The sequence below is a fragment of the Pteropus vampyrus genome, unplaced genomic scaffold, assembly GCF_000151845.1.
Source record: "Pteropus vampyrus isolate Shadow unplaced genomic scaffold, Pvam_2.0 Scaffold58, whole genome shotgun sequence".
Classification (NCBI taxonomy): Eukaryota; Metazoa; Chordata; class Mammalia; order Chiroptera; family Pteropodidae; genus Pteropus; species Pteropus vampyrus.
The window spans coordinates 8930655-8945066 of NW_011888839.1; positions in this window are offsets into that span (position 1 = coordinate 8930655).

The window sequence follows — 14412 nt, forward strand, 5'->3', positions numbered from 1 at the left end:
ATGTTTATTTGCTGACAAGATCAGCTTTAACCAATGATATGGACATTTAGGGCATTTAAAATTGATGTTTTAATGTTAATAGTCAAGAACCAAAGATGTTTATTTTATAGTTATTTTTATTTCTGAAGCAATGAAGAGGCACTTCTACATTTGACAGTCCACTTTTTTCTTGAATGACTGGATTCTTGGAGGTACTTTCAGCCTAAAAAGCCACTGAAATTATAGATTGAATTTAAGTCTTAAGGGGGTAATTTTTGAATCCTTCAGCACCATTTTAAGTTCTCAGTTCTGTTTTCAATTAGACTTTTCATGATGATTATTAAAATATTTGATTATATTAAATTCTTTGTAATGGAATGCCTTAAGCAACATTCTAATTAATAAAGAGAAAACAACATTCTGTTATAATTTTTACATTTTTAAAATTTATTGTCTAAACCAGATAAAATCAAAAGGAAAAAAAGCATCTTCTTACAACTTTATCCACCAACATCTCCAACTGTTTCCATTTTTATCTGTTCTCTTTAAGTTCTCATCTACGTATAACAGAAATTTAAAGATTGTACTATAACATAAAAGGACAATGTTTATTTTTATTATAATATGAATTACATTTTATATTCCATGACCAAGCTGCAAATCTTTGTAAAGATCAGTGTTTTTTCTGGTGTCATATTTTTTATACCAAGATTTCTTCTATTCTCTCTAAACTTCTTTTCTGGTGTGTTCTCACTAAATTTACATATCTCATGGCCTCGTCATTTAGGAAATTTTGCCATCATTTATTCCATAAAGTAAAACACAATAGAGCTCTCAAAATTTGAATCTGTTGGCTTTTTGGATAACCAAGGGTGGTTGGAATTTCCTCTTTTTCAATACTATAACTTAATTTTTACTGAATTTCTGTTTTTAAAACAGAAATGGCATTTATACTCTTATAAGCCTAAAGTATTTGGTACTGGATGAAATTAAAATTGTGTAGACTATCAGCACAGTAGATCTATCTTAGTGAAGAAAAAGAAGAAAAAAATAACAGTTGTGCCCGGTAGGTGGTTTGGCTGAAGAACTGGGCTAATAGGCCAGTGACCCAGGATGACTTGGAGAAGAGGATGCTTCACCCAATTTTTCCTGTCTACAGAAAAGTATGGCCACAGAAAAGCCAAGATGTTTATTTCTCTAAAATACAATGACCTTGAAAGCAGAGCAAAGGTTACTATTTTATTAACAATGGTCCTGAATGCAATTCAGGTATTAACTCTTAACCAGATTTGTTCTACAGAGGAACTCATAAAAGCCTATTTTCAGTTTTAAAAGTCAAGACTTTTTTCTCTATTATCTAGACTTTAAATTTTCCTCATGTATGTCAATATCCCGTTGATTATTATGAGATAAGTCGTAGCAATTATCTAAGATTAGCAAGGGTTTATAATTCATTAAGCACTTGTCTAAGGATATTTTGCTTAATTCCTTTGCTTCTCTTGTGAATTAGACATTGTACTGTTACTGTCCTCACTTTTACAACGACATGACCATTACACAGGAAGTTTAGGTAACTTGCTCTGCTTAAGTGGAGAAGCCAGGAGAATGAATCAGATAGACTGGTTCCAGAGTCTGAAACCTAACCATCAGCTATGGCAGCTTCCCAACAGGCAACAAGACACACAGTGAGAGGCTTGTCTGTCAGTTGAGAAGTCTGTAAATACTTGTTACAGAAACGATGGCTGCATTAATGGGTAATGAGTGAAACATCTCATCTGCATTAATTTTGAATGTTTTGAAAAAGATATTTGAGTTTCAAATTATTTGTAAAATATAGCAAAGCCATCGATCCCTATTTTGTGACCTCACATAAGATGCAAAGGGACTGCTTGGATATGATACTTTGGTGTATCACATCGGTGGAAAGCGGGAACGCCTTCCAGTGTTTGGGTTCAGGCTGCATTTTAACCTCAAATTCAAGATCACGTCCTTGGTCTTTTCACACAGCAGCAACACCCAGACTCTCTTATCTTCATCTTCTTTTTCAACATAAAGCATCTTACCTTGTGTTCTCCTCCAATTTAATGATCATGAGAAAATGCACATTTTCATTATCATATTAAGTATCAACACTTATGCAGCAGGCTGGTTATAGCTCAGCTGAAGAAGAAGAGCTCATTAGGATATTTATGGTAAATTTAAATTTCAGGCAGCCAAGCAAATTTCAGATTTGGAAGGGATTGTGTCAGAGAAACAAAAAGAGGCTGGGAACACAGTAGTTGAATGTGAAGAAGAAAAATCATCCTTTCTAAGATTTAACCCGCCTCCCCCCACCCCGGGCTGCTTGCTCCTGCTCCAAGCATCTTCTTTTTCCTCCTCCTTCTCACTTGGTTACAGCCGGGAGGGAGGAGCCTTGCTTTTAATGGAGACTATGCTTTCCTTTGATTCGGCTGTTTGAATCCCTTGAATGAAATCAGGGGTGCCAATCAAAGCTATACTACATCCTTTCTGGTTAGGATTATTTCATTTGTTTATGCCCTTTAATAATTGTGAAATAAGTCATCTCTACTCAAGGACTGTGGAGTGGACCTGAGCAATCCGATGTTCTTGGCTTAAAACTCAGTTTGGTGGAAGAAAAAAATCTAAACATATTCGTGAGGCATTTGAGGGTTTGTTTGGTTTTCTAGTTTTAATTTTAAAAATCTTAGGTGAAAAATAGAACAAATTCTTTTAAGATTTACCAAACTTGGATTCTACTTGGTTTAATAAGCTAAATGCTTTTAAATAATGTGGAAATTAAGTGAAAATCTTTAAAAATAACCAATCATATTCTGCTGGTGAAAGCAATAATAACAGTAAAAATGGGAAACTCCTCTTTCCTGTAAATGAGGACTACTCTATGAATGGAAATGTGAAACACCCAGGCTTTACCAAGAGGGAAGAAGTCAGCAGGTGCACTGAAAAAGCCGAGAAAAGAATGACAGAGATCTGTGAGTGCCTTGGCTTCTGTCCTGCCCTTGAGATGGTTTCTGCCACTTACAACTAAGGTTGTCTTCACTAATATGATAAATAATATGAAAATCTAGGAAGTCTTAAAAATGTAATTCATGACATACAGAAAGGAGTGTATTAGAAATACTAAAATGCTAAGATTTGTTTGCCTTTCAGGGTAGGACAGTGAATGTCCTTATGGGGATGGAAGAGCCGCTACTACTGCATTTCTCGGGCCAGACCTTCCTCACCTTCAGAGGGGAAGGAAAGTAATGTAAGGTAGAAAGAGGTCACAGTTGCCACAGGAAGGCACAATTCTGTCAGGGTAAGAGAAAGTACATGCCTCTGTTTGCACATTGCTACCTTTGATGCAGGGAGTTGATTCGTAGTATACAACACAATACTGGGGCATTTCAGGAGGGGCTTGTGGGACAGGATACTGATAGGGAGATGTCATCCTTACCAGATTTCTTATCCTTACCGCACTTCCTAAATCCATAAGATGTTTAAAAGAAACCAATAATGCATGGAAAAAGACATAAATTAAGAATTTAGAATAACTTTAGAAGAAATAATATAAGATTTACATGGGTAAAATATAAAAGAATATCTCTTATTGAAGTTGCTTCAACTGGTAAACAGAGAAGATGTGTGTCTTCAGGCATCTGAAAATGGTTTGAGAGAGGAAAAAAATGAGTGGATGAAAATAATGTAGAACCAGTATGGTGTGACTATGAGAAACATTAGAATATATGACTTGAGAAAATAAACATGGAGAGGGCAGGATATAAATGTTCAGACTTGTTCAATTTAGACACTTCATATTTTGTTTTGTTTTCTTTTTGCTACGCTAAAAATATAAATTGAAATATTTTCTCACCATCCAAGGGAATTTGAAGAGTCAACCCTTCCTGCCTTCAAGGAAAGAAACCAATTTTAAGATTTAGGCTCTGGGTATAATGGACCTTCTCAGCTCATTGTGAAAGAACAAGAAGGAAAATAAGGTTTGTGGAAAGAAGCAGAGTGGCACCAAGATGGAACTTACTCAGCCTGGAGGGAAATTCTTCTGGGAGTAAGAAGTAGAAGGGGCTCAGAGCATCAACTGAGTCTCTTACCAGTGTTAACAAATCCAAAAGGCACTGGGGCAAGAAGGAGAGATTTTATTTCAGTAGCAGTTTGTAAACTGGGGAGATGTAGCCTTGGGCAGAAACCAAAAGTGTGCTCTAATGAGACTAAGGTGAGGCCGCCTTTTATACAGAAAGTTCTAGCCCAAGTTTCCAATTAGGTCCATTTTATGTAAATGAGGTATCCAAATTCCTACAGTTCTGATTGGCCCAAACCATGCAGTCCTGATTGATTAGCATTATGCATCCTGATTGCTGGTTATGGAGCAATTCTGATTGGTCTGCTTAGAAGCAAATGAGGATATAATTGTGTAGTTCTGATTGGACAGAGCAAGTCTTAGTCTATTAGTCAAAAGATGAAACCAGGAACTCCATTACAATAGTTGACTCAAGGACATAAGTGATCAGGGAACAGAGAAGCTGAGTTCAGTGTAAGGTTCTTCTTGGTATACAGAGTATGCGAGGTGCTCCTGTCTGTAGATGGCTCATCATTTATAAAACCGGAGCCCTCTGTTGACCATGGGGAGTTCGTTGCAGCAGATAAAGGCCTTCTTGGGGTTCACATCAATGGATCTCTCTTCTCGAGGTCCCTACCAGCTAGGTAGTTTTACTCAGTATTAGCCTCTGTCCAAATACTAACAATGCATTTGCTCTTGTTTTCTGTGACGGTGATTCAGATGCACCCTTCTATATGAAGGGTATATTTTCTTCCTTTTCTAATCTACTTTTTTTGGTCTTATGAAATGTAACAGAAATACTGAGAGTGGATAAAATTACCCTAGATTTACAGAGTTTCCCAAATATGTGGAAGGGCTCCCTACCCATCATTTTTTAAATTCTGGTTTTTAAAAAGTAGGTGTTAATATATAATGAGGGTTTATTTGATAGGGTCAGGCTTTAGTGCATTTGGTCACAAATTTCAGGTATCTCTCCTTCTAAGCAGACTGGAATACAGAGAACTCAGATTTATGCAAGCAACTGATCTGTTTTGCATAAATGGATGCCTAGAATTTTAAAAAGTTTTTGATTGAGATAATTCCTGGTTATAAAGTAATATCAAAGTTCTTTGTGTGTGTGTGTGTGTGTGTGTGTGTGTGTGTGTGTGTGTGTGTGTGTGAGATAATTTTTGGATAAAAGGCCTAGGGAGTGGAATAGTAAAGTTTTGAATCTCTGATGATAACTCAGGGGTCTTGCCTTGAGAGAAAATTCTGTAATGTAAGGCAGCAGAGGGCAGATTTGGATTTGATCTGGGCAAGTGCTACGAAGTGCTGAAAGCTTTGCAAAAAAACGCAGATTTCAAGGTGGAGACCAGCATTATCCGAGCTCTGTGGTTCTGTTTGTAAAGTTTGTTGGGTCAGTTGTGGAATGGGGAAGGACGGAAAGATACCAAGTTTGTCTGGAGTTATCTTTTCCTAATGATTGAAGTATATGCTCAAGTGAGGAAAATGTAGAAAATAAAATATAGAGAAGAAAACAAATTTAGTTTAGAACTATATTGTAAATATTTTGGTGCATTTCTATATAGTCTTTCTGTGTATATATGCATTCCAAGACATATTTTGGGAATATACTGTTGGTACTGTTTTGTATCCTGTTTATTCACTCAATAACGAATCATTAGCCTTTCCCTATGTCTTTAAAAATTGTTCCCAAACATCATTTGAAATGACTGATATTTCTTCAGAAATGTATAGTATAATTTACTTAACCATTCTGCTTTTTAATATTTTTATGGTGGAAATCATTGCAAATAAACCTTAAACATACCTCGATAATTTCCTCATGATAGATTTCTAGATGTGGAATCATTTGGAGGGACAAAAGTTTTGAACTTTTCTATGGCTCTTAATTTATATTATCAAATTATTTTCCAGAAAGTTTGTACCAGTTTATGCAAGAATGCCCATTTTTTATACCTTGAAGTTTCTTTCCAGTATCTTTTAAAGCTCTTTGTAATTTGAAATGCTTAAAAAATTGCAGTTATTTGAATTTGCATTTCTTTGATACGAGTATATTAGTTACATATATTTCTCTTCTGCAAATATGTTTTTTACTTGCTTTTCTGTAGTGTTTTTCTTAACATTGCTTTATATTGAAGATAGTAATCCTTTGTTATGTTTGTGCTATATATTACAAATTATGTGGTATATATATGCTATACTTAGACTATTAACTCTTTGTCTTTGTTGAAATCTAGTTTTGTCTCATATGCTCCTCTGAAGTTTTTATCAGTTCTTCAAAGACCGAGTCAAATCTTACTTCCTTCTTAAAGCCTTCCAAGATCCCTGAGGTGAAATGAAGTTTCTCTGCTTCTGCACTACCAATAAATTTGGTTTTATTACTCTATAGCACTTGTTTCCATCTGTTTTAGAAGAGAGCTTTCTTTTTTGCAGAGCCGTCATTCTGTTTTACTCACTTCGATATCCTTTACAGGGCTCACACAATCCTTTGCACAAAATAAGTGTGCAATAAATGCTTGTTGTGTTAAATGAAATGAAATCAAAACCATTATAGCTTAATTTTCAAAGATAAGAGGTCCTTATCATCTTGCAATTGCACGTGCAGTAGATGACAAAATCAGCTACAATCTGGATGAATTTAAAAAAAACTCTTCTAAACCATGAATTTTTTCATTATAACCCAAGCATAGGCTGTATGGATTTATGACTCTAGAGTAGTTGGGCTGAGGTTAGTCACTCATATAAGCTTTTTCTAAATTCTAACCTTGAGCCCATATAATTAAATTTCACTGGGAAAAATATATCAGAAGAACCATTCTAAGTGACACTGTTATAAGATAGAGACAGAGAAATTAGACAGGCACTAATTAATCACAACTTCTAATGGGATTAGAAATATGAAAACAACAACCAAAACAACAAAGCATCCAAGAATACTGAGTTAAAATTGCCAAGAGTGATTCTGAATGGTATAATTTTGTTTTATTAGTACCCAGGGCCTTTAAAGAAACAGAATAGAGTGATAAACACAACCAATAAATAAGACAGTATACAGCGTAGTAGCAGACTACCGATGAAGAATACAGATGTAAGTCTTTGACTACTAAATTTTAAAACTCAAGTGCTCAATTTTCTTTGAGAAGTAAGAATTGTCTTTTTTTGGGGTGGATATGGGGGGGGGGGAGGGATTCATATGAATATAGGTCTAAAAGATAGGCCACAAGTGGAGCCTGAGAGTAATGTGAAGGTGTCAATTCATAGCAGGATTACTTGTGCTCTGGTCCTATGGGCTCAGCAAAATGAAGATTCACAGGTTTCTGGTTGTGCTCACTCCCCCAGGCAAGCAGAGTGTGTTCCCTGGGGCTGCTACCACTGCTCTTGTGACAGAAATGATTTCAGAGTAAGCAGATCCTCTGGAACTTGGAAGCCAAGAGAGAAGGAAACCCTTAATGTCCTGGGATATGCCAGTTTTTAAAGCTTTGAAGTTCAAAGTGCACAATCTAGGTGTGAAGCAGAAGGGGTCTGGAACAGGCACATAAATTGTTCTGCCAACAAGATCAACAAGTTCTAATATTGAGTCACAGAGATCAAAGAGAAGAGATGTTACCTGCGGCACTCTGCCTCTCCAGCCCTCCCTCCTTCCTGCCTTCACGTCCTCTTCTACGAACAAACTTTTTTTTTTTTTTGATGGGGATATAGCAGAGAATACCAAGGGAGCTGTCTGCCACTACTTCTGGGAGATCTCAGTGTAAAGGGAACTTTCTCTTAGCAAGTGTTCTCAGGACTGCCAGGCATGAAAAGTCTAACAGAGATGGCGGCGAAGGGATATCAGGCCCATGTGAGTGCTCACTAAAAGATAATAATATCATGATCAAAATTTAGATGTTGCATTGAAATAATAGTAGAATAATTCAATTTTAGAGTTGGAATGCACTTTAATGATGACCTAATCAAAGTTTCACATTTTATAGATGAGGATGTCTGACCTGAAAGTTTAGTTACTTACTGAGATAACGTAGTTTATCAGTGGCAGAATCCAGATTAGAATCGAAGCCTTCCATTGCCTACGTGCTTCTGCTTTCAAGGACCCTGACTCCCCATCCTCCCTGGGTTTCTAAACTCCGATCCCAAGCATTTCTTTTATAGCTTTGCATTTTATAATTTTTTACATGATTAAAATATTTTATTAAGGTACATATACAAAGAAAATTATTACAAAATAAAAAAATCCATACAAACAAAACCCACAGAAGGACTGGGAAGAAAAGTAACAAGCTATGATTCTATGTTTCTTCTATCCCACACTACATATGCAACTATACTAAATCTTTTCACTGTTTCTCTTTTATTCCTTTGGTCATTACTTCAAGATAAAGTATTGATATATTTGTTGCTTAATTTGTCAAGGTCATATTTTACTTGTGGACTTGATAAAAGAGAATTTAGTTCATTTCACCCACTCTCTCCTCTTCCACATCCCACACAATCTATCACCGTTTATTGCCACCAACTGTCTACCTTTCTGTGTAGAGCAGCGCTGTATGTGACATTCTCTTCACCGGAGATCTCTGTAGAACGTTGTTATATGTTTACCTTTATTGTTTTTAAAAATATATAATTTGATGTCCAATTATATGAGGATTATAAATCTCTTAATACAGTTTTAACACATATGTGTCTGGTGCTCAAAAATACATTGTTCAGTTTTGCTTGTTTATGAGCTCTAAAATATCCACAGTAGCATATTGTCAGTAGTCTTCTTGAACTTGCTTTCTTCACTCAACATTGTGTTTCCAAGAGTAACCAATTATGTTTTTTTTTTTAGTTCATTTTAACATCTTTATGATATTCTATTATGTCAATACAACACAATGTCTTTTCCCATTCTCCTACCGTCTCTGTGGACATTTGTTTTTTCCACTTTTTTTTTTTTTTTTTTCCTGTTATGAACGTCGTAGAGGTAAGGAGTATTCTTGTGTCTCCTGGTGTGCATATGCTCAGAGTCTCTCTTGGATACATAGTTAGAGTAAGACCACCGGGTCACAGGCTGTAACACTGTTCAACTTTTAGGGATAATGCTAAAGCTGTTTTCCCTCTTGCCAGTGATATATATTTCCATTGATCCAACAGCTCTCCACAACCACTGTGAAATGGTATGCTAATGAGGTTGAACTTTTTTGTGTTGTGTATGTTTATTGGCCATTTATTTTCTTCTCTGAAAATTGTTGATTTTCCTATTAGATCGATTGTCTTTTTCCTAATGAGTTGTTGGAGTCATTTATATATTATGAATACTATTCTTAAATTTGTTGTATGATATAATCAGTCAGGATTCTGTCAGGAAAAAAAAACCACCAATTATTTGAACAGGGAAAATGTAACATAAAGTATTGTTAATTAGTAGAAGGTAGCTATCTACTAAAGGGGTGAAAGATGAACCTAAGAGGTCTATCATAGAGGTGCAAAGCCTCCCCTACCGGCCCTCCCATTGCCAAGGCTGAGATTCTGACCTATTTGAAGAGGGAAAAGGCTCTTCAAAAGCCTGCCAGGGGTGCAGCAGAGCTAGTCTGTTAGAAGCAGCCTTCCAGAGGTTGTGGTCTCCAGAAGGGGCTCACCATTGCTGGAGTGCATAAGTGGGTGAGATGGTCTGTAAAAGCAATCCACCATTGCAGATAATGCATGTGACTGGGTCTTAAGGCTTGATTAGATTTAGATTAAACATTGTTGGCAGAGCTGATAATATCATAGCTGATAATATCATAGGTGATATTATAAACTTATTCGTCCACACCAGGAAGCAACTAATGAAAAGTTGCATCACTTGGTTAAGGTGGTATTTCTAGAAATGTTCCATAATAAGCCTACATTTTCTTCGCTGTTAGATGACCTGTGGAATGAAATTCGCACTCTGAGAAATTTTTCTTCAAGGGTCTTTTATCTGACAGTTTTTAAATTTTTACACTGAACAAATTGGCATTGAAGAATGGTAATTTTTCTAAATTCATAGTACTATTTGCCTTTATTAGCCTGTATTCTGCTGTAAAGAAGTATTTTCTTTTGATTTTTCCATTTTTCTTGTGACAGAAAGCAAGCAAACACCTAAAGACTAGTTGGATAATGGTAAAAAGATCCAGAAGTCAGCAAGAAGAAGGGCCCATTGGCCAAATTTGGGACAATTTGAGCACCAAAAGAATGATGATATAATTCCATAAATAAAATGATGATATAATTCCATAAATAAAATCCATAAATTTATAGTGATACAAAGAGCACAGAGAGAAAGATCTTAAACTATTGAGTTTGATCCATTTACATTTTTGGTTATAATTACTGATACATTTGGACTTATTTTTACACTCTTACTTTTTCACATCTATTTCTGTTCCATTTTTTCTGTGCTTTCACTTCTGTATTTGTTTGTTTTGCAGAGATTGAGTTTAGTTGTTAGTGTTCATTATTTTTGTTTTGTTTCTTATTCCATTTTTCCCTTCCACATATTTTGAATTTACACACTCTGTTTTCTTCTTTTATACACTCTATTTTCATTCATTTAATGTTTGTCTTTGAAAATTTATCATTTATAATTAACTTTACAAGTCTAAAGATAAACAAATCTGTGCCTCCCTCCTGGCACACAAAGACCTTAGAACATTAACTCCAATTACTACGCCCACCCCCAATCTGTATGCATTTTAGTCTTGTTTTATTAAAAATTTTATTTTAAAGCATTTAAAATTACAAACTACCATCATTATTACTTTATATAGAAGTCTTTTCTTTGAATTTATATATATCATTTTATTAATTTACCATTCTTTCCAACGTCTTAGACCATACTTCTGGGATCATTTTCCTTCTTCCTAAATTACATATTCTAGCAGTTCCTTTAGTGATAATCTCTGGATAGAAAACTCTCAGGTTTTGCTTATTTGCAAATGTCTTTATTTCACTTGCTTTCTTAAAAAATAGTTTTTCTAGTTTTTCTAGGTACCCATTTCTAAGTTGTTGATTATTTTCTCCAAACACTGTGGTGATATTATTCCACCGTCTTCAGAATCCATCGTTGCTACTGAGAAGTTCGTTTTATTCTAACTGCTGTTCCTTTGTGAGTAAACAGTCTTTTATTTCTGTTTTTAAGATCTCTTTGTTTTTGGTATTCTGAAGTCCTACTACGATGGAGCTAGGTGTAAGTTTCTTTTGTTTCCATTACTTGGATCCCAGAAATCTTCATTTCAAAATCTTTCTTAGAGTCTATTGCAAGCCAAAGTTTGAGATCTAGTGCTACACAACTCTGAAAGCACACTGTGTATAAGGACTCCATCCATCCTGAGGTCGCCATGCTGGAAAGACTGTGTAGAGAGACAACATAGAAATAGAAAATGATGCCTGAGGAACCCCAGGTGATCCAACCACTGGCTGTTTGACATTCATTTCTAATGTTTTTAGTGTATTTTTGAATAGATATATGACTTTGAGAAGTATGTAGTGTTGTTTGTATTATGTGTTTTTAATTTACGTAAGTAGTATCGTCCTGTACTGTTTCTTAAATTTTTCACTTAACACTATGTTTTCATATACTTATTACCACTGCTTGGTATTTCATTGCATGTATATACTATGTTTAACATTCATTCTTCAAATGATAGACATCCAGGTTGCCTTCAACTCCCTGGTACCACAAACAATGATCAACATCCTCATACATGCCATGCCCAGTTCATGAACCTATAAAAATTTCTGTGAAGGATATACTGATGGATGAAAAACTTAAATTTCCATTTTTGTTTAGAAATAATTTTATTAGAGAATAAAGTTTTTTGTCAGAAATTTAAAAAAACTGGTTAGGAGATAGTCGATTTGAAGAGTCTTGATACACACACACATATATACATATATGTGTGTATATATGTGTATACATAGATATACACATATACATATATGTATCAGGTCTCTTTGTACATATATATGTATACATATATATTATATACATATAATGCTTTAATATATGTATGTGTGTGTGTGTGTGTGTGTACAACCATACACACACACATAAATTTCATATTCTTGGTTTTTGGATTGAAACAAAGAAGTCACACAAGTGACACGTTAATAGCTACAATATTTTCTACTGAAGTCTATACTAATTGATGCTTTTCTTATAAACCGTGTATACATGAAACCAGCTGAAAAGTTCAGTTCCCAGTGGGAATGAGAATTCCTTAAATGATTGGCAATAGCATAGTCTTAGTAAATATATAACTGGTTGTCAGTGAAGGAGCCATGGACTAGCACTGCATACTTTAAGAATATTCATGGAATTAACTGCTATCTTAACAACATGTCATTTTTCAGAACTTATACTGGCATCTGTTATTTTTTGAATTTTGTAACTATTTGGAAACAAATGTAATGTCCTTAGAAATGAAAATGGTGTATAACCACCTTAGGCCTCTTGAAAGCACTTCTAGTTTATTATGTATTATTGTACATATGAGTCAACTCTCTATTATTATGCTTGAAGGAAAAGAATGAGGGGTGACTGTTAGTGTGAAGTTTCCCCAAATTCCACCACTCCCCCTTCTTCCCTTTTGAGGTTCCTTTGCTCATAGAATGGTATAAACAGGGACTAAGCCAATTCAGGAAACAATGATTAGGCTCATTTATTAATAACCAGGAATGTATCTGATGCTTTAGGTAAAGACTGTGGTAAAAACAGAGTTTGCTAAGCCAGAGAGGTATCTGCTAAGCATATGATTGAAAAAATCCTAATTTACCCAGGAAAGGACAGAGGAAGATGTCCATGTTTGATGAGGAAACCGTGTAGCAGGTACACCACAGGAGGTGAAAACTTACCCACTGCACACAGGAACAGGACCTAAAGGAAGTGACTAGTTGGTTTCTTCCTTTATGGCACAATAACCTTGTACATTAGATAATTGTGGTGTAATGAGAGTTGATCCATATGACAAATATTTACTGAGAAGGAATTTAACCAGATACAAAGAACACACTTTATCTTTGTTCTAAGAGTTCACAAAGTAGAACAATCTTTCTCAAAATGTGTATTCCAAAAAACAGGTACTCAATGCAGAAGAGATCTGTAGTCAAGAAAGTTTGAGGAATGCAGGGTTGTTTTGGTCTGCATGGGCCACTATAACAAAAATCCCAGAGACTGGGTGATTGAAACAAAAAGCATTTATTTCTCCAGTTCTTGAGGGTGGGAAATCCAAGATTAAGAAGAAGGCAGATTTGCATCTGCTGAGGGTATACTTCCTAGTCCAGAGCCTGCTATTTTCTCACTGTGCCCTCACATGGCAGAAAGAGAGTGAGAGAGCCCCCTGGGGTCTTTTATAAAGGAAGGGCACTGGTCTCATTCATGGGAGCTCTACCTTCATGACCTAATTATCCCCCAAAGGCCCTACCACCTAATACCATCACATTGGGTGTTAGGATTACAACATAGGAATTTTGGAGGAACACAAACATTCAGTCCATTGCATGGACTATAAGTGTTGCTTTTGGCAGGACTTCTTAGAGCATTTAATATGAAGATGGCATTGTGATTCTCCAAGAGGGACAGAGACTATAGTATTTTTCAAACTGACTGAAAAACTAGTATTCCATTAGAACACATTTCAAGAAATATGGACCTCATCTACTCCTCTCTTTTCTACAGCCACACCGGTCTCCTGGTGGTTCTTTGACTATTCTGGGCTCTCAGTCCAGAGGCTTTGTCTTGGCTTTGACTTTTTCCCATATATGCAATATCCTGATCACTCTATGGTGATTTTATTAATTGCTCCTCAATTTTCTTGATCTTCCTTCACTACTTTCTTTTTCTTCAGAGTAATTATCACCTCCTAACATAGTATATATTTCACTTATTATTGTGTTTATTGTCTGTCTCTCTCAAGGAGAATGTAAGCTCCCTGAAGGCAAGAGTCTGAACTGTTTTGTTCTCTGCTAACTTCCAACAGTGGTTGGCAATGAATATATGACTGAAGGAAGAATTGGTCTAGAAGAAAAATTGCTCTGAGTAAGAGATATATTTAACAATAACTTTAAAATTCTAAATAATTATATTGGTTTCATCTGTATTTCACATTATCACTCCTCCTTAGTTTTTGGTGATCTAAGTTTTTAATGGTCATAATTTGTTTATGACAAAGTTTACTATTCTAAAAATTACTAAAATTTGCTTCACTCAGATTCCACTTGCTGATAATGAAGAGGTTGGTGTTGATGAAAAGGAAGTAGATCAGTTTCTAAAGTGAAAAGTCCTTTTAAAAGGCTCAAGGAACACAAATCTAAAAAGAAAAGGTATGCATAATGTATCCAGAGAAAAGCTTAAGAAGAAC